General features: G+C 38.7%; 1 long non-coding RNA gene across 2 annotated transcripts in view; it reads right to left on the reverse strand.

Moving 5' to 3' along the window:
• Positions 1-21,372, reverse strand: part of LOC147350330 (uncharacterized) — a 94,170-nt gene extending 72,798 nt beyond the window's left edge. For both annotated transcript variants that reach the window (XR_015148714.1, XR_015148715.1), the window contains exon 1: positions 21,321-21,372. This is a non-coding gene — a long non-coding RNA (uncharacterized LOC147350330). The remainder of the gene's footprint in view (positions 1-21,320) is intronic.
• Between the last annotated feature and the right edge of the window lie 2,908 nt (positions 21,373-24,280).

Below are 24,280 nucleotides of genomic sequence, written 5' to 3' on the forward strand. Positions count from 1 at the left end.
GTGGTCAAAGTAATGGAGCTTCAGCTTCAGCATCAGTCCTTCCAATGAATATTCAGGGTTGATTCCCTTAAGGACTGACTGGCTTGATCTCCCTGCAGTCCAATGCACTCTCAAGAGTCTTCTCCAGCACCACTGTTCAAAAGCATCAATTCTTTGGGGCTCAGCCATCTTTATGGTTCAACTCTTACATCTGTGGATGAATACTAGAAAAACCATAGCTTTGACTATATGGACCTTTGTTGGCAAAATGATGTTTCTGCTTTTTAATATGGTGTTTAGATTTATCATAGCTTTCCTTCCAAGGAGCAAGCATCTTTTAATTTCTGGTTGCAGTCACCATCCACAGTGATTTTGGAGCCCAAGAAAATAAAATTTATCACTGCTTCCACTTTTTCCCATTTATTTGCCATGAAGTGATGGGACCAGATGCCATGATCTTAGTTTTTTAAGTGTTGTTTCAATCCAGCTTTTTCACTCTCCTCTTTTACCCTCAAGAGACTTTTTATTTCCTCTTCACTTTCTGCATCAGAGTGGTATCAACTGCATATCTGAGGTCGTTGATATTTCTCTAAGCAATCTCTGACTCCAGCTTGTGATTCATCCAACCTGGCATTTCACAAGATGTACTCTGCAAAATGCTTCATATCATATGGTTTCATGTATATGAAATGCAAAGGGGTAAATGTCAAATCTACGGGGAAAGAAAGAGATCAATCTAGGCTGGGGGGTGAGGGCAGAAATTGACAGATGAGACAAAGGAACTTGTACGGTGATAGGCTCTAACCTGGGTGGTGGTAATAGCTGTACAACTCTACAATCTACTAAGATCACTGAACTATATACTTACAATGGGTGAGTATTACAGAATGTGAAAAAAAAAAAGATCTGTGAGAAATGTGGTAAGTGCAAAGTTACATGAAGATATTATGAAAGCCCTGAGGCATATCCTCTTGCTGTTTCTGGCTTCTGCATGAGATGCTGCTTGAAGTGACTCTTCAGGAGAGGACAAAAATCAGCAGCTCAGTAGGAAGAAGGAAATCTAGGCAAGGAGGCTGTGTGAACAGTGACACAAGGATAAGAAGTGGACATGCCAAGATACTAAGAGGAGACGAGGAATGGCCAAGACAATGTGCACAACACTGCCTGTTAGGACTTTGCACCAGCTTGTTAGGCAGGAGGGATGAAGAGGAGTTATTTTTCTCTCTTTTATACTTGATTTTGAAAGTAGATATACTAACAATGGGACCAAAAAAAAAGAGAGAGAGACTGCTTTGAGACAGCCCCACGTTAGAAAGTTTACTATTACCCAGCTGAGGTACTATGCTCTTTGTAGCCATGATACTTGTAGAATTCTAACCACAAATTAGTAAAGATCCAAAGCCCTATTCTTCACGTTCATGACCATTTTCTGTGTTGCAAGAATAACCCAATCAAAATGGCCTTATTTATATACTAAAGAGTGAGAAATGATTACCAATTCATTGACATTATAGGAATTTTTCTTATTTTTTCATAGGAGTTTGGAATCTGTCAAGGAATACATTCCTGATCTTCCAAATAATATTTTCTTGGTGCATTGTTGTTGTTGCTTAGTCGCTAAGTCGTGTCCAACTCTTTGTGACCCCTCAAACTGTAGCCAGCCAGGCTCCTTTGTCCATGGAATTTTCCAGACAAGAATACTGGAGTGAGTTGACATTTCCTTCTCCAGGGGATCTTCAGACCCAAGTCTTCTGCATTAGCAGGCAGATTCTTTACCACAAAGCAGCCAGGGAAGCGCTTTCTTGCTGCATATATTACTTGAAATGATAATTCAAAATTACTTTGAGACAAGCAAACAAATAGAATAATTCAAAATTATTTTGAGATATGCCAACTCTCAAACAGACCTAGAGTTCATTTCCCAAGGACCTAAGCTGCCCTGCAATGTTTTTATCTTTATCATTTCACCAAAAACCTCATGAGGACTAGGAGACCACCAAGAATTTTGGAAAATATTTGTTTTTACTTTCTTTGCTGTTTTTCTAGTTCACTAGAATATATCTGTCAAAGAAATATAATCCACTCAATGCAATTGGTTTTTATTAGAAACATGTTTAAATTAGAACGTATAGGAAATATCCTGCCTGCTTTTTTAATAAATGTAAGCATGTGTAGAAAGGCATAAGTCAACCGAAAAATTTATTTCAATAATACAATAAATAAGTCTCAGGCATCTTCTGTGTATCTTTTCTCAAACCTCAGATTAGGTTCCAGTATGGTAAATTGGGTTTCCTAGGTGGTGCTAGTGGTAAAGAACCTGCCTGGCAATACAGGAGACCTGGTTTTGATCCCTGGGTCAGGAAGATCCCCTGAAGAAGGGCATGGCAACCCACTCCAGTATTCTTGCCTGGAGAATCTCATAGACAGAGGAGCCTGGCAAGCTACAGTCCATGGGGTCACAGAGTTGGTCATGACTGAGCGATTAAGCATGCATGGTAAATTAAAAAGATCTGTAAGACATAGTCAGTCTATTTCCCTACTGGACTTTGTTTATAGTAAAGAGAGTCATGGGATTGTCAGACTGACACTACACTATGGCAATATATAATGATAGCACTTTAGACATGTATTTTAGGATATCATGAATTGTTGTTGTTACTGATTTATCAAAATTGTGTCTGAGTTTTCCTTTTCCTTGGCAAGATGGCAGAGTACGACTTGACTACTCGCATCGCGCACTTTTTAGATCGGCATTTAGTCTTTCCGTTGCTTGAGTTTCTCTCCGTAAAAGAGATATATAATGAAAAGGAGTTGTTTTTTAAAAAAAAAAAAATTGTGTCTGACTCTTTTGTGATACCATGGACTGCAGCCCCCAGGCTGCTCTGTCCATGGGATTTTCCAGGCAAGAATACAGGAGTGGGCTGCCATTTCCTTCTCCAGAGGATCTTCCTGACCCAGGGATTGAACCCAAGTCTCCTGCTTGACAGGCAGATTCTTCACCACTGAACCACCTAGAAAGCCCGTATCACAGATTACAGAAGGACTAATTTTGCCTGTAGTAGGTCAGAGAAGGCATCTAGGGACAGATGCTACTTGCGTTAGGCCTTGAGTAATTAAGTCCCTGGGAGTAGGGAATAAAAACAAACACACATGCCTGGCATGTTTGGCAGAAAAAATCAGGCTCGATAAGTAACAGAGGTATCTTTTCCCTAAAACTCCTTTTGGAGACACCACTTGCTGTGGTAGACTCTGCCAGCCCCAGCCTTCCCCTTGGCACTCAGCATGCACTCAGCTTCTTGGTGCACCCACTGCACTTGAGTGTGAAGACTTCCTCTAGGCTCAGGAGCACATTAGGCCTGCAAGCAGAACAGTCTGGAATGCTGAGTCTAAGCCCAGCATGCATGTGTGCTCAGTCACTCAGTCGTGTCCGACTCTTTTCAACCCCATGAACTGTTAAGCCCACCAGACTCCACTGTCCATGGGATTTCCCAGGCAAAAATACTGGAGTAGATTGCCATTTCCTATTCCAGGGATCTTCCTGGCCCAGAGATCAAACCCATATCTCCTGTATCTCAATAGCCCTCAACCCCGAGCTGCATCCCACTTGGCCTCCAGAGGTCACTGGGGGACAGAGGTTGGGTTACCCACAGCACCTGCCACTAATTAATTCTATTGACTCCATTTTCCCATCCAACTTCCCCACTCCCCCACCAGCACTTCCTTTCATTACCACCTATGAGTTACCTGTCACTATGTAAAAACTACCCTAAAACATAGCAGCTTTAAATGACACATTTTATTTCGCTCACAATTTTGTAAATCAATAATTTAAGCAGAACCTACTGAGTGATTCTTCTGTTTGTGCTGAGTCCAGCTAGCAGTACAGTCAATTGGAGGATCGCCTGCTTTATAAGGGTACAGGGCTGTTCCACTTTCCTAATGACTTGGCAAGAATGGCTAAAAAGCTGGACTCAGATGGGACAGGCAACCAATGGCCTCTCTGGCCTGATGGTGTCAGGACAGTCTGGCTTCTTACCTGTCATTGTAGGGGCCTGCACAGGGGGTGCTCTGAAAGCTGGCCAATGGAAACTGTCATTCTCTGCAGGCCCAGAAACCACAGCTACATCTGCAGTACTGACTTGACACAGAAAACACCCCGACAAAGAAAACACTATAGACCCCACCTAGAAATGACAGGATTAGCAAAGATGTGAGATCAGCCTTGAGAGCAACTGACTGAAAACAGATGTTTCAGATGAAGCACTGTCATGAAGCCCCACACTTCGGGGGTCACGATTCACATAATAGTCATGCATGAAAGTATGTGGGCAGGCATGGAGACAGAAACACCAAACCTTCCTGAGGAGTCCAGCTCAGTGATCTTGCTCCTGGATAATCCCACCCAACCCTGGAGAAGAGCATGCACACCTGTTTCCTAGGACACCCACGCACACACCTGTGCTTCCCCAACCATGGACAGGCCAGACCCTGGGGTCACTTTCCCACCAGCCTATTGGGGGCTCCGAGAAACTCAATTCCCACTCCTATCTCAAATCTAAAGCTGACACTGTCAACTCATTTGGGGGAAGCCCTTTGATGTTGCTTCTGATTGTTGTTGATGTGGGTGACTTGGGGTGCATGCAAGTGGGCAGTATGCAGGCACAGGCGTTCACAGCTCATCCAGACAGAGCTTAGCTGGGCGTGGTTGTTGAGGACAGGTAATAATATTTTAACTTAATTTTTCTTCTTTTCTTTTTCTCTAATTCTTGTGTTTTACATGAACAAAGAGTGACTTCCCACAAAGGGACCTAATGGCTAGCAGAGACTGTCATGTTGTATCATTTTAGGGGTATTACATATACATAACCTGAGCAAAACCTGTCAGTAGTTTTAAAATAGATTCCTGAAGACCTAGGAATTCTGTATTCTGTTTCCAACTGTTTGCTAAATAAGTGATCTTTAAGGAAATAAGCCTTATGTGACTTAGCTTCTCCCAACTGACACATTGCAATAATAATCCTCCTACAATCTACTTCACAGGATGTGGACGCATTAAATGATAGCAAGAGACAAAGAAGTGGTATGAAAACCAGAATAAGCTAAGATGTTGGTTAAATGTCTCAGTTCCTTAAGAGGAAAGATTGTGACTATGCCTGGCTCATTCTAAACATATCATAATTATTGAAATGAATAAAAACATTATTATTAGTTCTGCAAAAAATTAATAGTAATTTCTAAATTATACAGAAAAGATGCTTTGTTCCCACAGAACATGAACCAGCAAATAATTAGAACCAGTCAATAATAATCCTCTAGCAAGGAGTGTTACCAATTGTTCCAAACTCACAAGTTCAAGGAAATGGCAGCATTTGCAACTATGAAAAATACAAAGAATCCTGGCCTAGTGCATTTCAAAGAAAAAATTTGGTTGCATTGGAAACAGAAAATAGTGAGGAGACAGAATTTTCCTACTAACCAAATGGATTATTTTTTAGCTCTTAGGAAATATTGTAACCAGCTACCCATAAAAGCCACCGGCTGAGATGTTTAAAGGTGAGCAGTTCCAGCCTTCAGCCAGGCAGTCTGGGGGAGGGGTGAGTTGCTGTGCAAAAGAACAGGGAGTCATGTGGTCCAACTGTAAAATAGAAAAATTGCATGTAATTATTTTACAAGCAGAGTGCGATGATGTGAAAGGAAGAACTAATGATGGTGCTCTCAGCTTGTTAGAGGCTTTTCCTTCTGGGGAGCTCAAGGTTACAAGAAGTACTGCTCACTGGAATTTTTTTTTCTTCCTTTTCCCTGGATACATAATGTTACAGTAAACCCTGCATGGAGGGGGTTAATGCTGCAAGGATGTTTTTAAATAATTTCTGTGACCAAAGCCGGAGATACAAGCCTGGCAATAATTCTCTCTGACTTCAAGCATCCTGTATTGATTGATTAATTATTCCACCAATGAACTAACAGGTATTGACCTTATCTGGTTGAGTAGCATTTAGCCAAAAGTCAGTAATCTACATCGATCACTTAATGGAACATCAAAGCTCAGCATTCTGACAGGTTTATGTCATTCAGCAAAAATCTGTCTATGTTTTGCTGATACCTTGACCTTTTGTATCAAGCAGTCTTTACAGAAAACGAAAAGCAATGAGAAAATTAAATCTTGGAAATAATGCTTTGTTATGTAAAAGGAAGTTCTTCTTGGAGTGTTACAAAGGTTTTGCTAAGATCCCATTGAGGGGTTTCTTTGCAAATTGAAAAGCAGTTTTCTGCATGCTTGCAATTCATGATATTCTGCTGAAGCATGAAATTATCAAAACAATGAACCCTGGGCTAATTAACACTGCAGCAGAGCTTCACAGAGGTAACACTGAACAAATTGGATTCTCTAGACAGGGGTTCATATAAAGAGGACTTGGACCAGTGATTCAGAATGGGCAGGACTAGCTGCTATCTGTCTCTGGCCATCCTCAGTTCCTGAATCCTGGCTCAAATATTCAGACAAATCCACTGATCCAATCAAATACCTATCTACCTCAAAAACTGGAAGAGTTTTTCACAACACAAGGCTCAGTTGATACTACCTAAGCCCACAATATACAATGATAATTATATCCTTTGATACCAGATTTATAGATAGTGAATATGAAAAATCCAAGTAGATTCTTACTGTCTTTCTCCTCCTCATTAAGAAATTGGTGATGAAACCCTTAACAAATATGGCTCAGGCAATGGTCTCCAGAGTCGTCCCCCAGAATCCTTTTTTGTGGCTCCAATACTACTGTTGTCCCATGAGGTCTGGATGCATAAGGATGCTCACTTCTTCCTTGAGAACTCTTATTTTTATATTTTATTTCTCATGCACTCAGCTTGAGAACAGTTATCGAGGATTAAGCCTTGCCTCCTAGAAAGATTCTGCCACCTTCCATCACATGAAGATGGTGGTTCTACCCAGGCAGTGCTGTATCACAGGGAAGTATTTTCTCTCTCTGCATCTCTGCTCCAGAAGGCTGCTTTTGGTTTGGAGGATGCACCTTCTGATATGCGACAGCGCTAAGTGGCGGGCCTATTCAGCGTAAAGCTCCTTCAGTGTGAAGCAGCTATTTCTGCCTGGAGTGATAGTCGCTCAGTCATGTCAGACTCTTTGCGACCCCATGGACTGTAGCCCGCCAGGCTCCTCTGTCCATGGAATTCTCCAAGCAAGAATACTGGAGTGGGTATTCCAGATTTCTGCTTCTCCAGATTTCTGCTTGAAACCATACTTAAAATGCTTCTGACAACTACCAAGCACCATTTCAATTCATCACGTGCAGTGCACATGTCTTATCTCTCCATTTGAAGATAAGTCATGGGCTGTGTCTCACATACATTTGATAAGCTTTTACATTCCAGGTCACTCTAAAATCTGGGTCTATGTCTATGACTTGATTATTAATTAAAATTTCTCTTTACTGATAATGCTTTCCAGTAAATATTGAATATTTTCCACAACTCACCTAATAATCACTGTCTAGAATAAAAACAGCAAACAGATTTTAGCCCAGATTTTAATCCTCTTTGCTTATTAATTATTTCTGCAGTTGATATGGTTCAATCACTAAGTCTTGTCTGACTGACTCTTTGTGACCCCGTGGACTGCAGCACACCAGGCTTCCCTATTCTTCACTGTCTCCCAGAGTTTGCTCAAATTCATGTCCATTGAGTCAGTGATACTATCTAATGATTTCATCTTCTGCCACCCTTTTGGCTTCAATCTTTCCCAGCATCAGTGTCTTTTCCAAAGAGTAGGCTCATCCCATCAGGTAGCCAAAGTATTGGAGCTTCAGCTTCAGCAATAGTCCTTCCAATGAAAATTCAGGGATGATTTCCTTTAGGATTGACTGGTTTGATATCCTTGCAGTATAAGGGACTCTCAAGAGTCTTCTACAGCACCACATTTCTTAGGCATCAATTCTTTGGCACTCAGCTTTCTTTACAGTCCAACTCTCACATCTATACATGACTACTGAAAAACCATAGCTTTGACTACACAGTCCTTTACTGGCAAAGTGACATCTCTGCTTTTGAATACGCTGTCTAGGTTTGTCATAGCTATTCTTACAAGGAGCAAGCAAGCGTCTTTTAACTTCACGGCTGCAGTCAACATCTGCAATGATTTTTGGAGCCCAAGAAAAGAAAATCTGTCACAGTTTCCACTTTTCCCCCATCTATTTGCCATGAAGCTATGGGACCAGATGCCATTATCTTAGTTTTGTGAGTTGTTGAGTTTCAAGCCAGCTTTTTCACTCTCCTCTTTCACCTTCATCAAGAGGCTCTCTAGTTCCTCTTCCCTCTTTGCTATTAGAAGGTATCATCTACATATCTGAGGTAGTTGATATTTCTACCAGAAATCTTGATTCCAGCTTGTGGGTCATCCAGCCTGGCATTTTGCATGATGTACTCTGCACAGAAGTTAAATAAGCAGGGTGACAATATATAACCTTGTCATACTTCTTCCCCAGTTTTGAACCAGTCAGTTGTTCCATGTAAGGTTTTAACTGTTGCTTCTTGACCAGCATACAGGTTTCTCAGGAGGCAGGTAAGGTGGTCTGGTACTTCTATCTCTTTAGGAATTTTCCTGTTTGTTGTGATCCACATAGTCAAAGGTTTCAGCATAGACAATGGAGCAGAAGTAGATGTTTTTCTGGAATTCCCTTGATTTCTCAATTATTTCTGTGGCACTCGTTAAGTCACATGCCACCTGCAAAATATGAGTATTGACCTAGGAGAAACTTAAAGTCCATTATATCACTTACATTCTACTATACTTTACTGAGTATTGATAAGCTATTTCAGAATATGCTAATAGGAAAACTCACACACACAAAAAATAATATGCTGAAGCAGTTTTTCCTCTAAGCTAATATGAAATCAGAAAAGACATGAAATAGGAAAAATGCATTAAACTTCAATAACTACATGGGGTGATTGATTAGTAGATAAAGTGAAAGTCACTCAGTTGTGTCTGACTTTTTGTAACCCCATGGACTACACAGTCCATGGAATTCTTCTAGGCCAGAATACTGGAGTGGGCAGCTGTTCCCTTCTCTAGGGGACCTTCCCAACTCAGGGATCAAACCGAGGTCTTCCACATTGCAGGCAGATTCTTTACCAGTTGGGTCACCAGTAGATAAAGTTCAATGCTTTTGAACTGCAAATTGGTTTCATTAAGAATCTGACCTAACAGGTACAGCTCATGTGGTGTCACAATCACACACATATACAAAACAATGCTGCAACAGAGAAGGCAATGGCAACCCACTCCAGTACTCTTGCCGGGAAAATCTCATGGACAGAGGAGCCTGGTAGGCTCCAGTCCATGGGGTCGCTAAGAGTCAGGCACGACTGAGTGACTTCACTTTCACTTTTCACTTTCATGCATTGGAGAAGGAAATGGCAACCCACTCCAGTATTCTTGCTTGGAGAATCCCAGGGATGGGGGAGCCTGGTGGGCTGCTGCCTATGGGGTCGCACAGAGTAGGACGTGACTGAAGCAACTTAGCAGTAGCAGCAGCAATGAAGGAAGGAGAACTCAGACCTTCACCTGGGTCTTCTGTGCTCTTGTGGTTCAATAAACAATGATGACAGTTGGAGAATTATTGAAAATCTTAAATGGATAGATAGTTTTCACCTCAGAGCCATTTTCTCTTTAACTATGGAGTGATTAAATTAAATCAAGGTGGCTAGAAAAAACATACATCTTTTGTTATGATTTTGTAGAATGCATGATGTATTTTGTCTAAAAATAGTCCCTACTTTTGGTCATTAATATACTTATTAATATTGACTGTTGACTGACATATTAGTCACTTGTTTGGATTTTCTGTTCATTTTGTATAAACGGTAGAATTTTGTCTCCTTATATATTGTGCTCCATGATATAAACTAGTCAATTGAATTTACATTAATGCTTATCTATCTTCATAATACGCAAAAGGACCAATATACTAAGTAGAAGATACATCATCTTCCTGGAGAAATAAAAACGAGATTTATTTTTCCAAAAGCACTAACTTTTGGATTTCATAATTTGAAGAAGGATACACATGTCTTCTTGCTACAACAAGTTAGCAGAATAAACAGACATACAATTGGACAGGACTTGTTACAGGCAACTTGGGGAACACGTGTATAAAACATCAGTGAGTATAACTAAATTAGGTAAACTCATACCAACTGTTCAATTTCTAGAAATCCAAGTCACTGAAAAGAATGAGGAATGAGGAATCTAAATATATGAAGTACAATGATCAAAATACAGATCTCAACTGGCATAAGAGACATTACTCTACTGCAGTTTAAGGTTCCCAAATGTTTTGGTCTCAGGACATTTTGCTACCCTTAATAAATAAAGGCCTTCAAACAGCTTCAGTTTATGTGGATTCTACCAAGTGATATTTACCACATGAAAAATTAAGTTATTTTTAAATGACAATAACAAATGTTTTACACATAAAAAATTGGTGTTTTAAGAAAAATAGCTACACTTTTCAAAACAATTAATGGAAAGAATAACATTATTTTACCTTTTTTTCAAATTTAACACATCTTAAATGAAGGTAGCTGCACTCTTACATGTGTACTCATATGTAATCTGTTGTAATGTTATTTTGTGTGAAGTAATAAAGAAAATCAAACCTCATACAGACCTGTAGTTGAAAAGAATATTTTAATAATTGTTTCATATAATTGAGGAAAATTTTTGCTACTACAGAGAAAAATGACTAAATAGTAGTTTCCTGAGATGAGCTGCAATGTGGAATCTATAACCATACCTAGGAATTTTTGTACCCTAATTCATTAAAGTTGCTTATTCTATCTTTTGTATGGAATTTTTCATTATGCATGGCATTGTATATGGGATTTTTCACCCATAAGAGATTTTCAATAGATCTTCTTTTTTAGAAGAGTTTTAAGTTCTCAGAAAAATTGAGTAGAAAGTATAGAAAGCCCCTTTTTATCTCTTGCTCCCAGAAATGGATACAATCCCCCACTATCAACATTCTGCACCAGAATAGTACATTTGTGACAATCGACGAACCTTTATTTACATTATCACCCCAAATCGGAGAAGGCAATGGCAACCCACTCCAGTACTTTTGCCTGGAAAATCCCATGGGCGGAGGAGCCTGGTGGGCTGCAATCCATGGGGCTGCAAAGAGTCGAACACGACTGAGCGACTTCACTTTCACTTTTCACTTTCATGCATTGGAGAAGGAACAGGCAACCCACTCCAGTGTTCTTGCCTGGAGAATCCCAGGGACGGGGGAGCCTGGTGGGCTATGGGGTCGCACAGAGTCGAACATGACTGAAGTGACTTAGCAGCAGCAGCATCACCGCAAATCCATTGTTTACATTAAAATTCATTCTTGGTGTTGTACATTGTATGGATTTTGACAAGTGTATAATGACATGTATCTACTATTACAACATCATATATAAAAGTTTTACTGTCCTAAAATTTCTCTATGCTTCACCTTTTTATCCATCCCTCCCTCCAACCCCAGACAAACATTGATTTTTTACTGTCTCCTTATCTTTATCTTTTCCAGAATGTCATATAGGTGGGATTACATAGTATGTAGCCTTTCAGATGGCTTCTTTAATTTAGTATTATGCATGTAAAATTTCTCCATGTCCTTTTTATGGCTGGATAGGTCACTTCTTTTTAGTGATGAATAATAGTCTATCATCTAGATATACCACAGTTTATGCATTCTCCTACTGAAAGACTTCTTGATTGCTTTCATATTTTGGTAACTGAATAAAGCTTATATAAACATCCACGTGCAGGTATTTGTGTGGATATAAGTTTTAAACTCCTTTGGTATGACCGTTGGATTATATGGTAAGAGTATGTTTAGTTTTGTAAAAATCTTCCAAGCCTTTTCCAAACTGGCAGCACCGTTTTGCATTTCCACAGCAGTGAATGAGCATTCCTATTGCTCCCTATCCTCACCAGCATTTGGTGCTGTATTTTGGATTTTCATCACTCTAATAGATGTGTAGTGGGCTTCCCTGCTGGCTCAGACAGTAAAGAATCTGCCTGCAATTCAGGAGACCTGTATTTGATCCCTGGGTTGGGAAGATCCTCTGAAGAAGGGAATGGCAACCCACTCCAGTATTCTTGCCTGGAGAATTCTATGGACAGAGAAGCCTGGTGGACTACAGTCCATGGGGTCGCAGAGTCAGACACGACTGAGTGACTAACACTTTCACTTCACTTTCAGTAGGTGTGTAGTAATGTCTCATTGTTTAAATTTGCAATTCCCTAATGACATGTGATTTTGAGCATCTTTTTATATGCTCAGATTTTATCACTGGCTACATATCTGGAGATTCCCTTGTGGCTCAGATGGTAAAGAATCTGTATGCAATACAGGAGACCAGGGTTCGATCCCTGGGTTGGGAAGATCCTCTGGAGAAGGATATGTCAACCCAGTCTAGTATTCTTGCCTGGAGAATTCCATGGACAGAGGAGCCTGTTGGGCTACAGTCCATGGAATTACAAAGAGTCAGACATGAATGACTACACACATAAACACACATACACACATAAACACACACACACACACACATACTTTCAGCTGTTTTCCTTTAACAGGATCATTTCATTCACTTTTCAGAGAATATGTCTCAAATACCACAATCTGAATAACTATAAGTCTATCATCCATTCTTTAAAGAAAGAATGGTGCTTTGTGGGGGAAAGGCATCTATTAACGCTCCTTTCTATTTTCAAATAACTATACAAATGTTCTTTGAGAACACCATCATACTTCCATATCATCACAAATAATGCCCACTTCTCATTTTAGTGCACAGAGTATTAAGAAGACATATACTCAGAGGAATATGTCAATAAAATTAACTTTATGCTTCATCACTTTTAAATTGAAATGGCTTTTTTAAAACTGTTAGTGCATGACAGTGCAAAATACATGGATAGTAGTATAGTTTCACCTAAGTGGTTTGAGGGGCTGAGGGATATCACTTTTACCCACCCTCAATTGTGTACCATGCCAGAGTGAAAGGCAAAAGATGTCTTGGCATTATTGTTTTGAACTCTGGACTCCTTTGGAAGGTCTTAAGGGTCTCCAGGGTTTCTTGAACCAGCCATTAAAATCTGTGGCTGCTGTTTAGTTTTACCTACCAGTTACCTAAGTATGCAATAATAGTGAAAGTTGCTCAGTCATGTCCAACTCTTTGCGACCCCATGGACTATACGGAATTCTCCAGGCCAGAATACTGGAGTGGGTAGCCTTTCTCTTCTTCAGGGGATCTTCCCAAGCCAGGGATCAAACCTAGATCACCCTCATTGCAGGCAGATTCCTCACCAGCTAAGTCACAGGGTAGGAAGCAGTTACATAAATCTTGGTGAACTGCCAAAACTTACACACCCTCATTCTAGACAAAGGTACACATGCAAAAGACTTTACATATGGTTTTAGGGGTTCATAGACAACCAAGAGGCCACTTCCGGATAACTAAAGCATAGTTAATGAACACTACTTAAGAGCCACAGGCTTTATTATTTGCCTATACAGAATTTTCTACCACAAAATTCTGAGAAGCCTTAAAGTTCATGTCTATTTTCAAATAAAAGAGTCTACTGTCCTGAAACCATGTTTGCTATGGAAACCATGTCATAAATAATTAAGAATAGAGTCACTTACATATAATGATGTTTCTACAACCAAGGTTTAGAAATGGGATTGATTTTTCAAAATCCTTAGATCTGTCCCTCTAATTTCTTCCCTATTAAGGAAACTAAAATAAATTATCTATAACAATTGCTTAAATTTTGATGTACTTGACCTTAAATGAACTGGTTAGATGCTTATTTTCTGATTATTTCAGTTTTGTCCTGTTTTCCCCACCAAAGGTTTTCTACATCTAAGCCTTTTGTTGCCAATGAGCTCAGGAGAGTATCCCGTGGAATAGGCAGCCCCAGGTCAGTTTCAAAGGCATTCGCAGTAAAGTATCCATGCTGATGCTACACCCCTGGAACAGTGATACAGTAGACAATTACTGGTATCTGCAATTTTTAAAAACTATCAGATTGGGACTATTTTACTCATACAAATATTCACACACACACACTCATGCTTCAGTAGAAGCATTTTCTGGGAAAAGGGAAAGTAGCCTTTTAGTATCTCGTTGCCCGTAAACTGGGCTTTATGTACAGAAGGATACTTTATACAGATAATAAACCTAACATAAAACAGTTACTTCTGGCAGCTAATTTACCTTTATAGTTTATAGAGGTGTCTTCTTCATAATGGTAACTTCTGATTCTACTTTCCCTGAATTCAGTAACCAGTGTAGATTACTGCTGGTTTCCATAGAAACAAGACAACTAACACTTTTTAAATCTTCATTCATGGACTAGTTTTACAAAAAATGTAGAGTTTGGTATAACCGCTTACTAACGACATCATAAGTGAAACAGATGACAAAAATTTTAACCCTTCGAATGATGTTTAAAATTTGTGTGTAGTTTTGCTAATAATAGACCCACATGTTTAAACACAATGATCTACAGATCAAACACTAAGGGGATTAAGTGACCCTCCCCTAAAGGGATTTTGAATGAATTGTATTATATGGAAGCAGCTGTTGAGCAGTTGTGAAACCCTGAGTTGTTAGTACACACTGGCTATGATCTGTTAGGAGCTTATTGTTTTTAATGTTAAGGAATATCCATATTTTCCTTTAAAAAAATTGACACTTAGGAAAACTTTCTATACCCCTCCAAAAGTTAAGAAGAAAAAATGCTAATAAGGTTAATATTGCTAATTACATGGCTTTAGAATGCATTCATGCTCTTAAGTAGTGATGTTAATTGCTGGTCCTTAACAAGTAATTGCTTATCATGCTGTCTTAGAACTTTCTGTAGCTGTAATATAAATTTAAGGTGTGGAACTTTTTTAGTAGTTACTCTCTTTATGCATGCTATGGTTGTGCGTGGATAATGCATTTGTAATCCATGATAGTACTTATCAATTAATTTGGCAATTAAATACAGTTGCTAAAAGCAACACAAATCAGAGTTCCATCAATTAGTGCAGCTCATTAAAGCTGGAATCTTTTTTTCAGCTCTGTAACTCCCCTCAAACTATTTGTCAGGTTTTAATTTTGTTTTGTTAGCATTGTTGAGATTATAGCCATAATGTTAGGTTTTCTTATCATCTCTTTAATTAATACAACACAGCAGTAGGGCACTAATCTCAAATTCTCCAAGCAACGATGGGATAAAGTATTATCTGGTCTTAAGATGCACTAGCAAGGTGAAAGAGTGCTAGTCTTCTGAGTCTTGGAATTCCATATATATTTCAACTTGCGTTAACAACAAAGCTTCATATTCCTCCTCTTTTCTTCCGCACACAGTGTCAGCTCGCCCATTCCTGAATCAAATCTGCTGGGGTTCTCTAACGTGGCAGCACCTCACATTTCATTGTGGGCTTCCCAGGTATCTCAGTGGTCAAGAAACCCACCTGCCAATGCAAGAGACGCAGGAGACATGGGTTTGATCCCCGGGTTGGGAAAATGCCCTGGAGGAGGAAATGGCAACCCACTCCAGTATTCTTGTCTGGAGAATCCCATGGACATGTAGCCTGGTGGGCTACAGTCCATAGAGTTGTAGAGTCATACACAAATGAGCAACTGAGCATGCATGCTCACTTTGTTCCAGGATATAATTTACAGTCATCATCAAGGGTACTTCATCTGTGACACTAAAGTTAACCCAAACCTCACTCACCCCCAGAGCAGATTTCGCTTCCATTTGTAGGTTTGGTCTTAAGTAGAGTGTTTGCATGATGACTGTTAGGTGCCTCGATGGGGTTACTTGTCCCACATTTGTTAATGTCAGGAGTTTGCCATTACTGGAGTTCACTGTTATCTAGCATTTCAAAGGCAAGTTTAAAAAAAAAAAAAAAAACAGCAGGGCCCTGCTGAAATATTTTCCTTCAATACAGCCAAGCTGCAGGCATAAAACACAATAGTAAACATACAATGGAAGAAAGTAAAAGGCCTTTTTAACAGACCTTTGTCATGCCACTGTGCACATTTCATAACATCAGCTATTGTTTTTCTCAACTGACATCATATAGGTCCCAGTTAATGAAAAGAGACATGGAGCATATTGCATCAAATAGACGCTAGACAGGAAACAGAAAATGGATCATGTGTCCAGGCCCCCTAGCTGAAGCAGTCACACATCTGAATAGCAAAAGGACTAATGTGTTCTAGCCATCCTCCCTTCCAGCCATAAACTCAAGAGCAACGTTGAAAGTATTTTCTTTTCTAGGTTGCTCACCAATCCCCTACCCACCCCACCCCACTGTGAAAGCCAGTCAGCAAGGATCAAAAACATTTCCTTTTAAATGAATCATGGCAATCCAATAAAGATGCAACACGCAGATTATGTTCAAATCAATGACAGAACCACAGCCAGTATCAGCAGGCCTCAAGGAACAAAAATTGCTCACAGTCAGGGGGTGTCTGTCCGATAACGAGCTGCAGGGCTAAACACAGAGCACATGCTATGCTCTGGGCAAAATCCCTGGAGCTTCTACTGCTCTGGCTTCTTTAAGCAATGCTGGGCTGTTGGAGTATCGTCCTCTTTTGTACCTCTCCAGACAGGTCATGATGGCTTGGCTTAGCTTTGCAAATGGGGCCTTCAGTGATAGTTACATCCGGGAAACAGGCAAACAACTGTAATACTAATATCTAGAAATAAAAGTCCACGTAAATAGGGAATGGGATGGATTTAAGAGAGTCAATGACTATGCATGATTATTCAAAAACCCAAAAAATGAATACAGAGAAGATTCTTAAGACTTCAGTGAACTTGCCAACAACTGCCTGTCAACATCTTTTAAATTGCTGCTCATTGTAAATATTTGAGAGTGAAGGAGATATTTTTCTGTTTAAAAAGCAAAGGGAATAAACACATAAAGCTATGTGTCTATCACGCTCTTTCCTTTTTTCAAAATACTTAATACCATTAGTCGACTTGCAGACCTCTCAGTTTCCTTATCCCTGTCTTCCCCACAATTGCTATAGAACGTGAGGAATCTTGTGCTCAGTTGCTCAGTCATGTCGGACTCTTTGCAACTCTGTGGACTTCACTCTGCCAGGCTCCTCTGTCCATTGGATTTCCCAGGCAAGAATACTGGAGTGGGTTGCCACTTCCTAATCCAGGGGGATCTTCCTGACCCAGGGATCAAACTTTCTGCATCTCTTGTATCTCCTGCCTTGGCAGGCAGATTCTTTACCACTGCACCACCTGGGAACCTCTGGTACTCACTATTGCTCTTTTCATGTAACACTGAAAGTACATTTTCAAATTGGCATGAGGAAAGCATGATGACAGGTTCAGGAGGCTGAGATACTAATGCAACGAGAAGAAGATAATCAAAGATCAATAAGCAAAAGCACAGAATATATTTCAGAGATGCAGGTTTTCATTTCAAAGTAACACCAATGAGGTGTAAGACTTCAGACAAGACATTCACCCTCCATGTTTCTTCACCAGCCACACCTTTTCAGCTCTAAATTTTCATTTTCAGATCTGAGAGTGTGCTTCCAGTGAAAAAAAAAAGCAACCCAGAGTCTTTCACATTTAATCAAAAAGTTTACGGCTCAGTCTCTTTCAAGAGCATTCCATGTGCTACATAAAGATTTGACAAAGGTTGATCTACGACGGGCTGTTTTTCTTCTTTCATATCAAAGAAACTTTATTAATATGAGTCACCTTATTTAATCCATTACCTGCTAATAGCCTCTTCTAGGATTAGCCCAAGGTCTAAAGTAACAACTAATAACCATCTGCTTATTAGAAAACGATCTACTTTTGAGGATGCTCTTACTTCTGCTAAATTCAACAGCACATTGTAGTTCACATTCATATTCCCAGGGTTTACTGATCTCTGAGAGCAGCCAGAGCATATGGCAGTTATCCTCTCTGGGAGGAGACAATCAATTTATTCCAAATAGAAAGAACTTATCAGATCTAGACAGATTTCTAAAACACCTGTAAGATAATTTGGAATTACAGCAGTAATAAAATAGCAAACAAATTTCCCCTCTCCTGAAAATGATAAATCACTGTATTTCATTGAGCAGACCTTTCTTTATCTGATTTGTTCTAAAAATGATAAATATGTCTCCATAAATCTGAAGGCAATCCAGGAGTCACATCTACCTAATTGAATCAGAGCTTATATGATTCAAAGAGATAAGAACACATTAAACAAATGAGGATATTTCACATTGCAAAAGTGAATATAAAATTCACCTTTAAAGAAAATACAGGATGAAACATAAATACTCAGAAGAGATAAGTGTTAAAGCCGAAGTATAATTAGTGGGAACTGCCTCCATTTATGAATAAAACCCTGCTTGAAATCTCAATTTTACTTTTGCAAATATTCTGACCAGTTTTATTATGATTTCCTTGTATGTTTATTGTTGATTATCCGGTTTCTTGCACTTTATAATGAAATCTTTTGTCAGTAAAATTTCCTTTCTGTTCATGACCTTAGTGTTTCCATTATCAACGATGAAATGTTCTGTGGTTTTGATTTTCATCTTTTCAGGAAAAAAATCCTCTTTCCGATACACATTTCTTTTGCAATTCTTGCGGTCAGCATTTAGCTTGCTTCCTGTCTCATTTTGCTTTCCTCTTGGGCGCTGCCCTCTTCCACCTTCTGGCTGCCCTCTAACTGAGACCTCTGCTTCATTTCCTCTTAACTCTTTGTTATTATTTTTGATTTTTTACTTTCCCTTCAATTATTCTCAAAGTAAGATTCTAGCTCCTTTTCTGATCTCTTCTGGGCAAATGTGTGGCTTTGGAACTCTGTTTCAAGTCACAGAGTGACTTTCCTCCACCCGGCAGGAGAATCTGAAAACTCATGGTGACTTAAAGGAAAAGAGTTTGGTCTCCCTAAGCAAGTAAAGAATGAGTTTCCCGTTGATTTTTATGAACAATGACACTAATACCATTTGGAATCAGGAATCCTTGATTAAGTCTCTCAAGATAGAAAAAAGAAAATCTGTCTTTGACATAAGAGTGGTAGGTAATTGTTTCACTTCATGACAGGAGAAGTTTCCAAACAAAACCAAATTCTTTCTAATCAGATGGCTTAAGTGAATACTAGATGTAATCAGTGAATTCTTTTCAGTTTATAAACATATGCATATATCTCTTTAATGAAAGTGAAAGGAAGAAAAGAAAAAATAATGGGGTGAAGAAATGCATGTCTGAATGAACTAAGGCATACGGAATATTGGAAAGGGGAGTTAGCCAGAGAAGGCTTTTGAAAATGTAAGTAAGATCACAAACTCCCCAGGTCAAGATCTCTAAGGTTTCCTATCATATTTAAAATAAAATATAAACTTCCTGTTATTATCTACAAGACCCTACATTATCTGGTCTTGACCTCTAACCTTATACACTTCACTACTCTCTCCACCCTATAACCCAAATCCGGCCCCTCAATGATTTACTGGAGCTTCAAATGCATTCTGTCAATTTGTTGAGCAAAACAAGCTCATTTCCCTTTCTGTATGATAACATTTCTTTTTCCTCTTTCTGGACTACTCTACCTCCACATCTACTCAAGGGTCACGCTATCACTTCTCCTGGTATATGGCCTCCCCAGAGTCACCTTCCCCAATTCTTCTGTTAAAAAAACCACTTTTCCTGTCCATTATCCCCTAGACTCTTTATGCTATTTTTTTTTTCTAAAACACTATGTAAAATAGTGTCTAGCACAAAATAATTGAAAATAATTTATTAAATAAATGAATGGAACTTCTAAGTTTAAGAGTAAAATGATATAATATATGAAGAGTACTTAGTACAGTGGCTGTTACATAACAAGTGTTCAAAACTTATCTTCTATGATTATAACTTATTATTTCCACCTTTTCCCACCAGATTATCAAGTTCCTCAGAGCAATGATCATGTCTTGTTTGTCTGTTTGTTTGTTTGCTTACAGCTCTATTCTCAGGACCTAGGACAGCTCCTGGCTCATAAGACGTGACCAATGAATCTTCTTTGAATGGATGGAAGAAAGAATATTATGAGCTGGGTAACAGCTTGAAACATAGTTACTAATCAAACCAAGAGTAATACTCCCAACTCAATAGCCTAAAGCATCAAATTAACCAAACACTTAAATTCCTTTTGTTCAATTAAATTTATTGAGAATCTACTATACACAAAACTTGATGCTAAATGCAGCAAAGATAAATAGCAATGGATGCTGCTGCCCCCACAAAGCTCAGGATAAGATCAAGAACGACTTACTTGATGTGAAAATGAGGGAATTCACATTTAATCTTATGCTTTAATTAAGACATATCTACAGTTTTTAAAAATTCCTTGATGAGTTAGTATCACATAGCAAGGAAAATATACTCATGCCATTTTCTCTAAGCTATTGTCTCTAAGAGGGTAACACTTTCACTAAAATCTTCTAAATAATTAAGTTTAATAACAAATTTCCAGATTGTAAAAAATTTGAAAAACAAAATATTTTCACCAAAACATCTAAAGATGTAATTCACAATGTAAAAGACACAAATATATGAAAAATAATGGTGATTTTTAGGGCATCAGAGTGAAATCTTCTTACATATATTATAACATACTTAAGGCTAGAGAGAAGAATTTTAAAATATTTTTGTACATTTTATTTTTAGAAACTTGCCACATCAGTTGGTAACACAAAAATGAATCCTAGTTTTCAAAATGTATGTGCTCTGAATGCCTGATTTTGAAGCAAGCTACAGCTGCAAAATTATTTCAGAGCATGCACAAATTTTTCCGTCAGCTACAGTGAAAATAAATAATTTTGCCTTACACTCATCAATCTTTTCTAAATGTGCAAAAACTTGAGGAAGCCTTTTCACAATAATTACCAACTCTGAAAACAAGAATCATTTTCTCATAAAATCAAGATAAATTAACTTTTTAAACTGCTTTTATTGAATATGCCTCCCAGATAATTACTACAATAGTGTCTTTTCAACTAGTTCTCTTTGAATTATCATATTAAATTATGTTCACTTGATAAATATGACATAACTTTTAAATGTAGTCACTGGACCAAAATTGAAAAGCTTCTTTAATTAGCTTGGAATTGCTATTTTTCTGTGGATGAGCAGCTAACTTGCAGCACTCCTCTCCTTATAGTTTAGTAATGAATTAAAGTGATTAATACAAATAGCACTCTTATTTTTTTAAAGAGGGGAATTTCATACTTTTGCTTCTATACAGTTCACTTACCTTATGGATGGCTCTTGTTCCTTAATCAAATTCCACCAAAAAATTTATTAAACTAAAAAGAGAAAAAATATCATTATTCTAGTGTGATCAGGCCCATGTTTCATGCTATCTTTAAAGTAAAAAAGTTGGATTCCTTTATCATATTGATCATGATAGTGAAAGAAGCAGAATGCAGGTCACCAGGGCTGCTCAGATGGGGAAGGACTGCCATGTACTGCCAGTTTCATTCTCACAGAGACTATCACTAGTTAAAATACACTTGAAATAGATCATTTCTTTTTATCTGAACTTTACCAAGAATTCACTGTACTAAAATAAGGAGGAGAGTATCTTGATGGGAATAATTCATTTTTACATGTAAATTCAGTATAGTTGGTTTACAATGCTGTCTTAATTTCTGCTGTATAGTAAAGTAATTCAGTTATATATATTCTTTTCCAATATGGTTTATCACAAGATATCAAAATAGTTCCCTGTGCTACATAGTAGGACCTTGTTGTTTATCTGTTCTCTATATAATAGTGTGCATCTGATTCATTTTTTGAAATAGAAAGAAGACAACTCCTCCAGACTCACTTAAGGAACCAATATGCATATTAATAATAATTAAAAATTTTCAAAATGTCATGTGATTAAAATAACTGGAATGTCCTTCCAATCTGACATGGCTGATATGTGCAAGTATAGGCTAGCCCCTCACAGTGGACCAACCACATCATCATCCGGCAATTCCCCTTTAACAATGGTGCTTCTGGCCTCATAAGTGACACAGAACAGAAATAACTTGAGTATAAACACTGTACATATTAGCATATATTTTATGACTCATTTGGAGATTTATATTGTCAGAGTACTAACACACTTCATTTAATGTTATGTTTTAATGAGATAAGTGCATTTTTAACTATGACTGTTTCTCAAAAAAACTTTTTTTAATTGAATGTCACAAAAATTAAAGAAAATGAATTTACAATGATTCAAATCTCAGAATTCTATCTATAGAAAATATTTCAACAATGAAGTGTATCCAGTATGTTAAGTAAGTGTGAAGTGGATCTGCGATCAAAATGCATCAATAATTCTCTCTCCGTGCATCTCTAAACTTTTCTCACTGGAGAATTTACTCTTCGTCTGTCCTTGTAAGAAAACTTTTGAAGATCTGTGAATCTTCTACTCACTCTCAGGTAATAGACAATTCTAGAGTTACCATAGATTGCAAATAGCCTCAAATCAAAATTGAGGTTTTACATTCCTCTACAAAAAAAAAAAAAAATCTAATCTCAGTTTAAACCTTCTCTTCTCCTGAGATCTGAAACCTGAATGAAAAGCATGCCTGGTTTTCTTCTTCTCTCATCTTTCTGCTCACTATCTAGCCCTACCTCTAACTGCACTTGTGTGCTACCTAGGATGAAAGCGAAAGTCGCTCAGCTGTGTCTGACTCTTTATGACCCCATGGACTATACAGTCCATGGCTATATAGTCCATGAAATTCTCCAGGCCAGAATACTGGAGTGGGTAGCCTTTCACTTCTCCAAGGGATCTTCCCAACCCAGGGATCAAATCCAGGTATCCTGCATTGCAGGCGGATTTTTTTTTTTTAATATTTTAAAAATTAATTTATTTATTGTAATTGTAGGCTAATTACTTTACAATATTGTAGTGGGTTGTGCCATACATTGACATGAATCAGCCATGGGTGTACATGTGTCCCCCATCTTGAACCCCTCTTCCACCTCCCTCCCCATCCCATCCCTCAGGGTCATCCCAGTGCACCAGCCCTGACCACCCTGTCTCATACATGGAACCTGGATCTATTTCACATATGGTAATATACATGTTTCAATGCTATTCTTTCAAATTATCCCACCTTCGTGCAGGCAGATTCTTTACCAACTGAGCTATGAGGGAAGAATGTAGGACAATTTAGAGAGATAAGTCTAGAACAGATCGGGGCTTGATAAGTTCTTCCTTTCTGGTTCTGAAGATGTTACATCTGAGTGCATTTAACGGGGTGCTCTTGAGGCTCCTTGGAGTTTCCTCTCTGCATTTCCTTGAACTAAGATAGATACTTTTTCAGTTCCTGGGCACTTGGTAAATCCAGCCTCTTTATACTGAGACTTCCTTGCAATTTGCAGACTTCACAGAAGAGAATTGAAGTTGATCCCTTTCTGACTGTCTCTGTAGTGTGAGCCACAACCGCCTGGGAAATACTCATGCATCCTTTGACTCAATAAACTCTTGTACTGTTCTCAACACTATACCATTGACTGCCCTGGTTCTTAAAACAAAGCAGCCAAGTCAAACTTTCCTTGTTTGGGGGTGTCTCAAGAAGACAGCATTGTCTCTGCCTCCCAGTGTTCCCCAGAGGCCTCTGAAAGCCCTTTCCTGCACCTTGTCCTTTTTCCCTAGCATGGTTCAAGAGCTTCATAAGAGCATGACTACTCTGGCCAAGATTCTCCCTTTTTACAGAATTCTCTGGCCCTCCTTTAAAAGTTTTCTGACTTTGTAAAGCATCTAAGAGTTATAGGACAGAATCCCTCTCCATTTCCATTGCAAACTCTGCATATTTGGGCCAGCAGGGGGTAAGTCTTGTCTCATTATGTTTTTGTATCCATCACACCTCAAATGAAACTAAAGCTAGTCTGTATTGTGAGTAATGGTATAGCTCAGTTACTCCATGTACTCAGTTCCGTTCAGTTCAATTGTACAGTTGTGTCCAACTCTTTGCGACCCCATGGACTGCAGCACACCAGGCTTCCCTGTCCATCACTAACTCCCAGAGCTTGCAAACTCATGTCCATCAAGTCAGTGATGCCATCCATCTTACCCTCTGTCATCCCCTTCCCCTCCTGACTTCAATCTTGCCCAGCATTATGGTCTTTTCCAGTGAGTCAGTTCTTCGCATCAGGTGGCCAAAGTATTGGAACTTCAGCTTCAGCATCAGTCTTTCCATTGACTAT

This window comes from Bos grunniens, chromosome 20, assembly GCF_055505025.1.
Source record: "Bos grunniens cultivar Pamir isolate PY7600 chromosome 20, Bosgru_T2T1.0, whole genome shotgun sequence".
NCBI classification, from domain to species: domain Eukaryota; kingdom Metazoa; phylum Chordata; class Mammalia; order Artiodactyla; family Bovidae; genus Bos; species Bos grunniens.